The 13,424-nt window shown below is 35.9% G+C and overlaps 1 long non-coding RNA gene across 1 annotated transcript in view; it reads right to left on the reverse strand.

The window, feature by feature from the left end:
- LOC135199834 (uncharacterized) overlaps positions 1 to 9,043 on the reverse strand; it is a 232,005-nt gene extending 222,962 nt beyond the window's left edge. Inside the window, exon 1 of the long non-coding RNA XR_010311129.1 lies at positions 8,670 to 9,043. This is a non-coding gene — a long non-coding RNA (uncharacterized LOC135199834). The remainder of the gene's footprint in view (positions 1 to 8,669) is intronic.
- Positions 9,044 to 13,424: the final 4,381 nt, after the last annotated feature.

Raw genomic sequence — 13,424 nt, forward strand, 5'->3', positions numbered from 1 at the left:
AAAGGGAATGGAGGATTCTGAATGGATTTTTGGAATCCACTATATCAATCCAAATATAGAATTAAGTTGACTGTGCGAGCCAAGTATTTGGGCACTTTCGACCATATATCAAGTCGATGAAAAGGAGTAGTTGAACAGCAAGATAGAGCCCCAGAAAATAAAGGTGATAAGTTCAATGTTCCCAATTGATGTTGCAAAGCATTCACTTGGGACTTTTGTTTTCAGCATTTGTGTCCGGTATATTATTAAACATTGAAATGTTCTTATGAAATGCAAATTACGTTATTTCCATATTTATGTCGGAATACTGAAGACATGGAATGTGCAACGTTCATGTCCAGGGGGGTGTATGAAGCTACCAATGTCTTTTTTTTTTTTTTAAAGTCACCATGTCATGGGACATGGTTTTATTATATATTATATATATATATATATATTATATATATATATATATATATATATATATATATATTATATATGTGTGCGTGTCCACAGTTGCCTGTTTGTGTAGGTATTTACGTAAATACATTAAGGGAGTATTTCCTCTTCTTCTTCCGAGAAGAGAAAAGAATAACAATGCTGAGCAAATTAATTTTCTTCATCTCAAATTTAATTAAATGTTTCGCGCTACAAAGAAACGTTGTCACTGAAGCTAGAAGATTAACGTTCTACCATTTTAGGAAATTACATTTTGTATGTGTGTGTGTGTTATTACTTTTATCAAAATGAATGTAATATCCTTTTCTTTATATCTTCGTGACTCGCGATGATCAGTTTTATATGAATGTATTCTCATACATTCTCTGGCTTCTCCGCTAATGGTTAGTTATTTTAACCTTTCACTATTTTTTTAGGATATTTTTTCACTAAAGGGAAAAAAAATAATGTATTAAGACTAAATGCATGGTGCAATCATCAGTGCCTTAGAAGTGTATACAACTTTATTCTAAAAAAGAAAAAACATCCTAAGCCACTAACAGTACCTAACGCTAATATACAACAATGTTAAAAAGCGTATAATATGATCAAAACACGGATTTTGATGTATATGCTCTTTATGTATATTTGTAAAAGCTCCAAACTTGAATATTTTGAAAACTCGTCAAGATGAAACAATGAATAAGTTTTTAAATGTTACTTTGTTTCACTATTAACTACAAACAAATATCATGAATAAAATGGAAATACGGCTTGTCCCACAATTTAGAAAAAATTCACAATCAATTTTATATATTCAGGACAAGAGGTACTAACGTCATCGTAATCACAATATAAATTGATAATAAATCTTATCACATAATCCAAGAAAGCAAGTACGGTATTCCGCCAATGTTCAAAAATTCCTGAGCGCCATAGAGTTAGCCTAAAATTAATTATACCCCATGTATCCATATCGCGTAGCCTAATTTCGTAAGTGAACATTGGTCACGCAAAAGGAACAGCAGACAACACCCATAACCTGTCTCTGTAAGAAAGCTAAGAATCTCATCCTTCCACGAGATAAAATATTCAACAAATTTCGTTGAAGGAGATAAATGTATCTTTTTTTAATTCTCCTAAGTTCCAGCACATCACATCACTCTCTTGGCACAAGTACAATAATCATATGGCCAATGGTTTACCATAATTCGAGAATTCATTAAGTAAAAAGGGGCATTTGATAACCATTAACATAATCGCGAAATCATTTGAGAGATGTTTGTTTAACCTTATAATACTGTAAAAGCTAAAGCAGTTTGTCATATTGATGAATCCAGTCCAGCACCACTATCTAAAGTGTAGTACAGATAAACATAATCGCTGATAAATTTAAAAGCTATCTTTTAATAAACACTTGCATCATCTGTTTACAAATATATATTATATATTTACTTATATATATATATATATATATATATATATATATATATATATATATATATATGGGTGTGTGTGTGTGTGTTTGTGTATGTATATATACATATATAATTGAAAATTTTGGGGGAGGGGGAAGAGAAGGGCAGGGAATGGCGCAGGGAGCGAAAGGGGAGTGGTAGGGGCGCGGATGGGTAGGGCTGGAAGGGTAGGGGATAGGTGAGGGTGAGGAAGAAGGGGAGGGGAGAGGGAAAGTGAAGGAGAAAAGGAAGGGAGGTGGAAGTTGAGGGAGAAGGGGGAAGGGAGTGGGAGGGGAGGGGAGGGGAGGGGAGGGGTAAGGAGAAGGGGGAAGGGAATGAGAGGGTATGGGATGGGTAAGGGTGAAGGGGAGGGGATGGGAGGGAGGGGGAGAGGTGGAAGGGGAGGGAAGAAGATGGGAAAGGGAAGGGTAGTCTACTACGTGCAGCGCCAGCCCCATTCAATTCTGGTGTGAAAAACAAACGTTTCAGAGCTTTAGTATCATACTAAGCCACCTGTGACCAGTTGGGTCACTTCATGTTGAAAATCTGGTTTGTTTGTTTGCTAGTTTGCATGGTGTTTTTACGTTGCAGGGAACCAGTGGTTATTCAGCAACAGGACCAACGGCTTTACGTGACTTCCGAACCACGTCGAGACTGAACTTCTATCACCAGAAATACACATCTCTCACACCTCAATGGAATGCCCAAGAATCAAACTCGCTGCCACCGAGTTGGTACGCCAATACCATACCGACCACGCCACTGAGGCGCTTCTGAAAATCTGGTGAGGGGAGGGGGATGAGAGGTGGGGGAAGTGGATGGGAGAGGGAAGGGAGAGCGGGAAGGGAGAGGGAAGGAAGAGGAGGGGAGGGCACAACTAAATTAACACTTGATCATGTGCTCTAGTGTGCAAACAGAAAACAAACGTTTCAGTTTTGGTATGTATGTGAGTGTGTGTGTGTGTGTGTGTGTGTGTGTGTGTGGTGATATATATATATATATATATATATATATATATATATATAATATATATATCATATAATTATATATATATATATATATACATATATATATATATATATATATTATATATATTAGGAATGGTCGATAATAAGCTAATTCACGCCCAATCTAATTCAGCAGAATTATAATTTAAGCACAGATTTTAAAAGAAGTTAAAAGTAGGGTTTTTTCTTTTACTCAATAGTTTCTTCTACTACAGAATGCCAAACAAAAACTCGGTGAGAAAACTTTCAACCATAATTTTCAAGAGGTCGTAAAACTGAGTGAGCAATAAACTTAACCCAAGTTCGAAAGTTTTTTTTCGTTTTTTTGGGGGGTCATTTTGATTCAGATTTATTACAGTTCCTTTAATTCGTCTAATTCATTTTAGCGGAAATCATAAAACTCATACTTCTCTCCTGAATTACGTTTTTATTCTCATGCGTAGAAATTTACGTAGAAAAACTTGATATTCAATAGCAGGACTTATCAACTTTGATTGAGGCTTTCAAATTAATTCAGTTTTTCTTCTAAGTCTGTATTTGGAGCTAAACTTCCATAACTTGACCATTCCACATTTTTTTGATGTTTAATATTAAATTAAAAATCATTACCTATTATTAATGGTACAAATATATGAGCTTCAAGATACATATTTCTAAGGAAACTTAGATTTTAGTAAATAACAAGTAACAACTGGTTGTAAGGTATAGCATTTCTGAACTAAATTACGTGATATATTCTGAACAAATGTCTCCCATGAGTTCCATATAAAATATTGGTTATTACGAATATGAAAAGTGTTTGAGCTGGGAGTTCAGGTGATACTGTGGAAGTTCCTGTGCTGAGAAGATGAGAGCTGACTACTAAGGGTTTCAGAGACAGCGCAAGCACGTTTTTTTGGCAATATTTCTGTAACGAACACTCGTATCAGAACGAGATTTTGCTATAGTGTATTACACCCAGTGATTTTTCTATCTATCTAATAATATACATTGTATATATCACGATCCAAGTCGGTTGTTAGCTGCCAGTTGACTGATTTATTTATGCATTGATCCGCTCATCTCTCTCTCTGAAAGTTACTTCAGTTTAAACATATTTCGTACGATTTTTTTTCTATCTGTCTATCTAATAATAGTTTACATTGGTGGATATCTCTAACGATTCACTTGGTTGTTACCTGCCTATTGACTGATATATCTATACACTGATCCACTCATTCTCTCTCTCTCTCTCTCTCTCTCTCTTTCTCTCTCTCTCTGTGGTAGTGGTGCCTACTGTAAATGGTTATTGAAGTGAGAGATATCTGAATGTATGGTGGAGCAGTAAAACGATAAACACTATGATTTATGGTAAAGCGACTTTTATACTTGTGGTTGGTTACCTTCGTAATCCTCATGTAGACTCAGGGTATCAGCAATATAGTACTTGTATTACGAAGGTGAAGAAGATATGGCTACCACGGGACTTAACTGTCGGCACGGTTGTCACACAACTTTTCAACTTTTATAGCCATGAAAAAGTCGTCAATTGCCTTCAGATTGGTTTGAATTGGTAACTGGTTATAGTTACTTTGTGTTACAAATAAAAATTGAGCCTTTCTACCGGACATTCATCAGTTAAACCCTTGATTATAGTGATGCACATATAACAGTCGCTTTACCATAAATCATAGTCTATCGTTTTACTGCTCCACCATACATTCACATATCTCTCACTTTAATAACCATTTACAGGTAGGTACCGCTACCACCCACACACACACACACACACACACACACACACAGAGAGAGAGAGAGAGAGAGAGAGAGAGAGAGAGAGAGAGAGAGAGATAAGCGGATCAGTGCATAAATAAATCAGTCAACTGGCAGCTAACAACCAACTAGGTCGTTAGATATATACAACAATGTATATTATAAGATAAATAGATAGATAGATAGATAAAAAAAATACAAAATAAGTTTAAACTTAAACAACTTACAGAGAGAGAGGAGGGAAGGTGAGGGAAGGAAGGAAGAAGGACAGGGGTGGCGGTGGAGGTGGGTGGATAAGGTAGGCGGAGCTTTTTACTGATGTGTTCGTATCCATTTCTGGCTAAAGGAGTTTTTGCCTCTTGGTACAGGGACAAGTGTCTTTATTCTTTACAATGAGTGATTCACGATACCCTTGTAAATTACAGCACTAGGTGCAAATACACCAAAGCAAAATCTCGTTCTGATACCAGTGTTCGTTACAGAGTTATTGCCCAAAAACGTGCTTGCACTGCCTCTGAAACCCATAGTAGGTGTATCCAGCAAACAGCGATTAGGTACTTGTTACTGTTTATAATCGATAGCTCTATTTATTATTATTATTATTATCAAAATCACATTGCCTTTACTCTGAGTTGTTACTATATTTTAATCCTATTTTCATTTGAATTCGATTTAAGATAGGCTTAACAGTAAGACGATTCGATAAGCAATCGTTATGTAACGGCTTTTACAAATTGCCGAGCCAGCTCAGCCCACCCACAACTTCGGTCAGTCAACTGAAAAGGGATGAATGCTAAGATATAAACCTAAAACAGCAAGTCTGTGATAAACCAGTTACAGGACTTTCTTTTTTCCCTGTCATATCACTACATTCCCCTCCCAATCTCCCCACCCCCACAAAATAAAAAAAAAAGAGGAAGTGATGAGAATTCCGCAGATACTTTGTTATACAGCTAACTATGACAAAGCAGTCCTAGGCAACTTGAGAGGTTGGAACACACTGATGGTTGAAGATATTTCTGTGCATTTGCTATAGACGAATTAAAAGTTCTCTAGTGAATCTGGAAGGGTTCACTGGATTCTAGTGAACCTGACAAAGACGATTACTCAGATCACTGCGGAACTGAAATCGTTAGACCGTGCACTGAGCTATGCTCAACTCCACATGGAGATTAGTCAACTCTCCATAAGCCTGTTCTTTTATTTGACATTGATAACTACATTATGTACAATTTCATTCCATCTGTCCACTCACCAACGTAGATAGGACTGTCTGAAATCAACGTGTCTGATATCGTACGCTTACTCTGATAAAGATGCTATTACTTCAGTAATACACCCGAATGATTTATACATACATACATACATACATAAAATAAAATAAAATACATAAATACATAAATAAATAAATAAGTAAATATATATATATATATAGATATATATATATATATATATATATATAAACCTTACACCTTTCAACATATATGAAAAACAGCGATTTATTCCGATAATATAATACTTCAAGCGAAAGAAAGATTAACTTTTATCAATCTACGCAGCTCAAGCATAAAGGAGCGATCAGATTTATTACTTAAGTCTTTTCTCATTGTAAGTAAATAAAAAGAAGACTGCTTTGCGAGTGGAAATAAAATTATTTTATTAATTCCTGGCGTGTAAATGACTTTATAAATAGGGCAGCACTCTAAATAGCATAACATATTGTCTGAGTGGCTGCCTGAAGTACATGAAAAGAATAGCTACAGCCAAATTGGCTAGGAGGAGGAAAGTTTAATTTAATTAATGGCAATGCGTTTTCAGAATACTGTTCACATTTCTTTTTTCATGAACATACAAATCATAATGCCTCAGTTGTCGGGTAATTTCTTGACTTTTTTGCCTAATACCTATCGAGCAAGAGTTTGAAATCTCATGTAGGTAGTCCCCCTTCATCCTACGTGTTTATAACACATACGGCATAAAAGGTTAGCCTCGACTTATTTTTTCAACGCATTGGAACGATACTTAGATTGAATGAATAAAGATTGTTACAATGAGAAAGCAATGTTGGCCGTTATGGAATGGAAGTGTGCTCAACAGAAGGCCAGTAAATCAAATAGCTGACGAATCAATAGCATAAGCCTGTCTTAACTTGTTAAGCTTTCTGTTCTAGCAGACATTATCAAAGGTTATTCATCTAGTTTACGGAAGTGGATAATTACAATTTTGGTATCATATGAAGTTATTTTTATATACATGCAGTGGAATTGTATATCGGAAAAGTTTGAAACATTACCCAGACTTGTGACCAGACCAGTCCGTGGGTGCAAGTTTAAAGGCCGCCACTTACGTTATGCCGGCAGTGATGCCTAACTGTGTCAGCAACCCCTTACTACTAAAGATACTTTTTTTTCCTCAGGCCCCCGTAACAGTCATGGAGTCAACAGCTGTAATAGGCTTGCTGATAGCATAGAAAGAAAAAAACACACACACACACACAAATACCTCAAGTAAGACGTCCAGTGAGTGGTCGAAAAAAAAAAAAGCTCAATACTCTTCTGTGAATTTGTTGAAAGTTTAAATTTTCCCCCATGTACTTTCATATGTTTATTGAATATTTTATGAATGAAGGAAGAGTTCCATGGCAAGATAACTGTATTCATTAACTCAGTAATTGTTTCCATTCCATACTTGTCATATATGTATAGGCCTAATATTGTTTTTTCAGTTTCATTAAAATGCTCAATACTGATTTGTTTAATTAAATTTAAGAATGACTTTCTCATGATGTGTGTTGAGCTGCCCAATTTCATTTCAAAACTGGCTTACTTGGAATGTGGACATTGAATACACATAAAGGGCTAATATTGTTTCACTTTGTCTTATCAGAAAGTAGAATATTTTGTTCTTAATTCAAAAATGAATTACATATAATTTGCATAATCATGAATAGACGCACATAGGCCTATTCTTGTTTTAAATTCTACCGCCATCATGAATATTTATTTTCATTTCAAAACTGACTTGCATCTATGGGATATAACCAAAGGCTTAAATCAGTTACGATGAGCCTCTGGAGTTTTTTTTGCCCAAGCAGTCTCATACAAGTATATTTCAGTGAAATCGAAAAGATATTCAGGAATGATGCTGTCACTTTCAGCCTTCATTACACAATGATTTTTCTATGGAAAAAAAATTACCAAATTGTAAATATATAATCATTCTGACAACCGTATCAATTATTACAAAACAAGTAAATCTGATAATCAATAATTCAAGTATAAATACTTTTGAATTTAATAACACTTAACACTGTTCTTGAATGGTTCATTTTATCTGTCCGGGAGGCGGGGACGCGAAGCGAACTGATCCAAGAGAGTGTCCTTCCCACATTAACGTTCAAATGAGCGTGCGCAGGCCGTTTGGCGGGACGCACATCGATTTAAGAAGATAAGCTATTTCCTCATGTCGGCTGCGTGGGTTGTTCACATTAACGTTCAGATTTGCCTCCAAAGGACGTCTGTGCAGGAATAACCGCACAGGTATAACTAACTGAACGTTAGTGGTGGCTTGAAAGTGCAGCCTGGGCTATACCAATGAGATTCGACTGATACAAGCTCGTTGTAACGCAAACAGGTATATTAAAGATACATATCGGCAAGCAGCATGATTTCTAGTCACTTTTATTAGGTATGATGTGTAGTCAAGGTGATCACTTAACTCATTACGTTACATATTAAAATGAGGACACCATCTACAATTACGAAAAGGACAAAGTCGATTTATACAGTTTGAAATAACAAGTGGTTTACTCGACCTTCCAAGGCCTCCTGTTCAGCGTATTATTAAATCACTAGACTTATACTCCCACGTTTTTCGTCGACGGTCTGTTATCATTGTTATTCAATAGTATACCTATCAGTAATACTACCCCTCTTGATACAGCGAACGAGTTTAGACCAGTACCCGCCATGATTGCGTCTATACGTCAAGTACTCTCTTCCCAGATAGGCTATGAATAGATTCGTCTACTTCTTACCTGTAACTAGTACAAATCCTTCCAAACGCTGGAGATGGCAAACACTTCACTGCAATGACATATACACTGCTTGGTCAGACGAGCACTGTATTGAAGAGGGGTTGGTTACGAAAGAACATCCATCACTGAGATGCCGTGGGGGTGCTTCAAGTCTTGCAGCCGGAAATTGCAGTTTCTTCGGTTGACATATTCGTTCTTGTTCCACTGTATGATTTTCCATTTCCTTTATTTTCAGTAACTAATCCATAGGACAGCAATTTTCCTTAATTTCTCTTCTACACGTGCTACAATGTCACCCTAGAATGGTTACTGGATAGGTGATCAGGACTTCAAGAGCAACGTGACAGTACGTCAAACACGAACCAACGTTAAGTGTGAACTGGCGGCGGCCGGGACCGGCTGCGGTCTAAGACCAAGTCAGTCTTCTAAGTCAGTGTAAACAAAAGAAATGACTGAATTCTCTTGAATGAGAGTGTGAACCGGGTCTGAATATGGAAAATAGTAGGCTTCTGCAATGAAAACCTCTGAAATTTATTTATTACGATATCAAGGCCATTATAACGATATGCTAATGCTACATCAAATGAATAACTTAACCATATAAAGCGTATACTATTTGACTCTTTGAATGAAAATGAAGTAACTTTCCTCATTCACCTATGAACTTTTGTAGTTGCTGTATAAAACTCATACCTCTCAAGTAATTACATGATCAAAGGAAGTACAGGTAATTAGCTGTCTGACACGGTTTAATAAGCCGGTACCGTTACTAAACCGACAAGCCTTTCTAATTAGAAGAAAATATGTTTGAGTGACAAAATAAATCATTACTAACACTTACAGCAAACAGAGTTAGATCATTAAAGCTACTGTATTTTCTAAATCCTGACACTACATTCTAAATATATCTTAATGCCAAGCGGGAAATGTTATAAACAAGGAGTTCAGGTGAGGGTCAGTGTTAGGACTGAAAACAGAAGTAAGCTTCGTTACTTTAGATGTAACGACATAATCACGTGCTTATAAGCGATGCATATCTTTTGTAGATCACTATTATGGAAGGTCTTACGAAACTGTTGTAATACAGTTAGGTATTAAAGCTAATTTAGATTATCAATGAACAAGTAGAAACAAAGTTGATATCCTATTCAACTGAGCTGACATAGATATTGTTGTGCTACAGGGAAATGTTATATCTCCTTTACTATTTGCCCTCCTCACAGATTTTATAATGGAAAAATGGTTGGATATGGAAGAGGTTTATAGACAAGTAGTGATGATAGTAACCTGACAGACCTGGATGGGTTACCCCTATGGAGCTGTTTTAATGAACCAAAACCATTGCTCAATAGAATGCATCGTATACGTATAGAGATGATAAACATACATAATGAGGACACCATAAGCACAAAGGTGTTGAAAGGATTGATAAAATTATATCCAAAACATATTTCATTTTAATCTAGACTCTACAGAAAGGCTAGCACAGGCAAATCAAATCGATGGACATAATGAATTACATTTCGAAATCAAATAGGATGAAACCACACATGAGAGTAAGCATGCATTAGACAAATATGACCTACATAGCTTTACAGACATGAATCACGATTATACCAATGCAACTATATCTAGAAGATTTTGTAGACTGAAGAAAAATGCTTTAAAGGAGAATTTTAGGTGTCAGGGGACAGGATGGAATTCTAAATGATACCAAAGGGGAAACTGCTTATGTTCCTTAAGTAGATGAGATGATGGTGAAGGGGAGATGGAGGCAGAGTGGACATGTCTTTCCTACCACCCCAAGCACGCGACGTTGTCGGTTCTGCTTCTCTGGGTACCAATAAAGTGGCAAGACATAGAACTTTTTTTTTGTTCAATGAAAACTGAGGGGCAGTATACACTATAGCGGAATTGCCAATGTTTCCTTCTAACACTTCAGCCTTGAAGATGAGAAACGTCCAAGAAATTTTTAAAAATGTTGCATTGAAGTCGCCATAGTACATACAATAGCGTTTTAAAAAGATCCACCCAGAAGAAGGATTATGACCTAAAGACCAACTTCATGCATTTTGGGCGTTTAAATCGAATCATCGCATATTCTGCTCATGCTGCTTGGTAAATAGATAAACAGAGAAATAAATGAATAAATCACTATTTATAGCTGGTTTCGATATAATTTCAACGTACGCAGAAACAGTTGTCTCATATCAAAACGTGTCTTATAAAGATAAAAAAAAAGAAGATAATTATTAATAAAAACTCATAAAGGCAAATGACTCCCTTTGAAGATAAAATAATGAGTCATTTAGGCACATAATTACTGCCATTAGGTTTAATTCGCTCCTGAAGAGACGTTTAGAGAAGGAATGAAACAAAGGCGAATAAAATTCGCCAGTGGGCTAAGCACCAAATTTCGTGCTTTTCGGGAATCCGAACTTCAAACGCACAATCGAATCGGCGGAGTTTTCCCGGACGAGGGTGATTTTAACGATCGTTTTTTGACGTTGTAAAGGACCCGAGAAGCTGAAAGGTTTTCAAACCCCCTTTCTTTTCTCACTGTGTATCCGCTAATGACTTTTTTTTTGAGGGGGGGCGGTAATGTCCAAATTAAATGTTTCATTTTGGTTGTATGCTTGTAAGCTATGAATAATATGATTTACATACACGCGTGCGCGCACACACACACACACACACACACACACACACACACATATATATATATATATATATATATATATATATATATATATATATATATATATATATATATATATATATATATTAATCCGATCTTACACCGGATTTACAAGAAAATCACTTCCCCACAGATTAATACAACATAAACGGTCACTTAGGTATAGACAACAGAACTCAGCTATTTTCAATCATATAAATGAACATAACTGTAGAATAAACTGGAATTTGTCACGTATAATTTATAGCAGCAACTGCCGGTACAAGAGTCAAATAATGGAATCGGCCTTGATTAAACAGAGGAAGGTAATGAACATCTCAAAAGGAGCATGGGATTCAGATATCATCGACATGGTTTTCATTCAACCAACGCTTAAGAAGACTAAAGGAAGATTATCAGCAGGAGTGACTTAAATTGGCTTACCTGTGGATGGACCTCTTGGCATAAATACCACCTTTTCTGTAACTTTTCTCATTCATCTACCTGAAGGGGGAGACAGCAGTCTCTGAAATATAGTATTTTTCTCTCTATATTTTGGCGTTCTTATGGGCTCCTTTTATTAGATGGAATTTTGTTGTAACAGAACATTTTTACCAGTCATATGATGTGTAAGTGTGCGCTGCGCGAGTGTATATATATATATATATATATATATATATATATATTATATATATATATATATATATATATATCATATTACTCATAGCTTACAACCATAAAACCAAAATGAAATATTTAATTTGAAAATTATTATATAATATATATGTGTGTGTACCCATGACTCCCCTTCCTTTTACCAGATACACAAAAACCACATGTAACTTGGAAACATAGTTTCCCGGATAATATTTGTAGGATTTTTGAGCAATATCTACCACTAGTGGAATCCAATATCATTTGTTTTGTTATGAAGAGAGAAGCCCCTGAGGCCGCAGAGTTGAAAAAAGATCCTTTTGTCATCATTGTCTGTACAACCTTATGGCGGGTGATGTTCGTTGGTCGTATATCCGTTATTTTGTTTACTTATGTTTTTCATATGAGAATGAAACAAATAGTGAAATATAAACAGATTATGAAGAGGTAGGATTTACTTAATACCCTGCTAGAGACCAATATCTTCATATCCATAATTTTTGTTATATAAAATATAGTGACAAGAGCATTATATTTCAATATTAAGAGTTATTTTTTACATTAGCGTGAAAATAGCTACGGAAAAAAAGAGTTACATATAAATGAATGACTCGGTTACCCATGAAAAAGTCAAATAATGCAGCCTGTTATGCAACCTTCCTGACGGAAAATTTCTTCGTGTCCTTTCACGGATGTTACGTTCTGCTTAACCTCAAGAAATTCAGATCATCACATCGAGTTTGCCAATATACCATTTAGCTTCAACCACATTTAATGATTTAATTCTATAACGCGTATTTCATTTAATGAAATATTGTATTCTCCTTTGTATAGAATTGCTAGCTTTTCTGAGGTTTCCTCCTTTCTGGCAGTTCAGTTCCAGACTTTCTGACACGAATTCTCGTCCTTTCTCGGTTCTGTCTTTGACATCTTTTCACTGTCATTTATTCCTGCTTCTTGTGAGTTCATAACATCGCCCGTTCTCGGTTTGAAGACTCATATACACATTAAAGGGTGTGCGAGAGACTTTGCGTCATAACGCGAGGAAGAGAGTGGGAGAAATAAGGAGAGAACACGAACGAGAAATTGATACAAATCAGGAGAAAACACGAACGAGAAATTGATACAAATCAGGAAAAAACACGATCGAGAAATTAATACAGATCAGGAGAGAACACGATCGAGAAATTGATACAAATAAGAAGAGAACACGAAAGAGAAATTGATACAAATCAGGAGAAAACACGAACGACATAGTGATACAAATAAGATGAAGACACAAGCGAGAGAATGATACAAATAAGGAGAGAATACAAAAGTCTTACAACACGAGCAATAAAAAACAGAAAAATGAGGTGAGGACACGAAAGGGATAGTGAGAGAAATAGAGAGAGAGAGAATACGAGCCAGAAGTGGTACTAACA

Source organism: Macrobrachium nipponense, chromosome 26 (genome assembly GCF_015104395.2).
Source record: "Macrobrachium nipponense isolate FS-2020 chromosome 26, ASM1510439v2, whole genome shotgun sequence".
NCBI lineage: Eukaryota > Metazoa > Arthropoda > Malacostraca > Decapoda > Palaemonidae > Macrobrachium > Macrobrachium nipponense.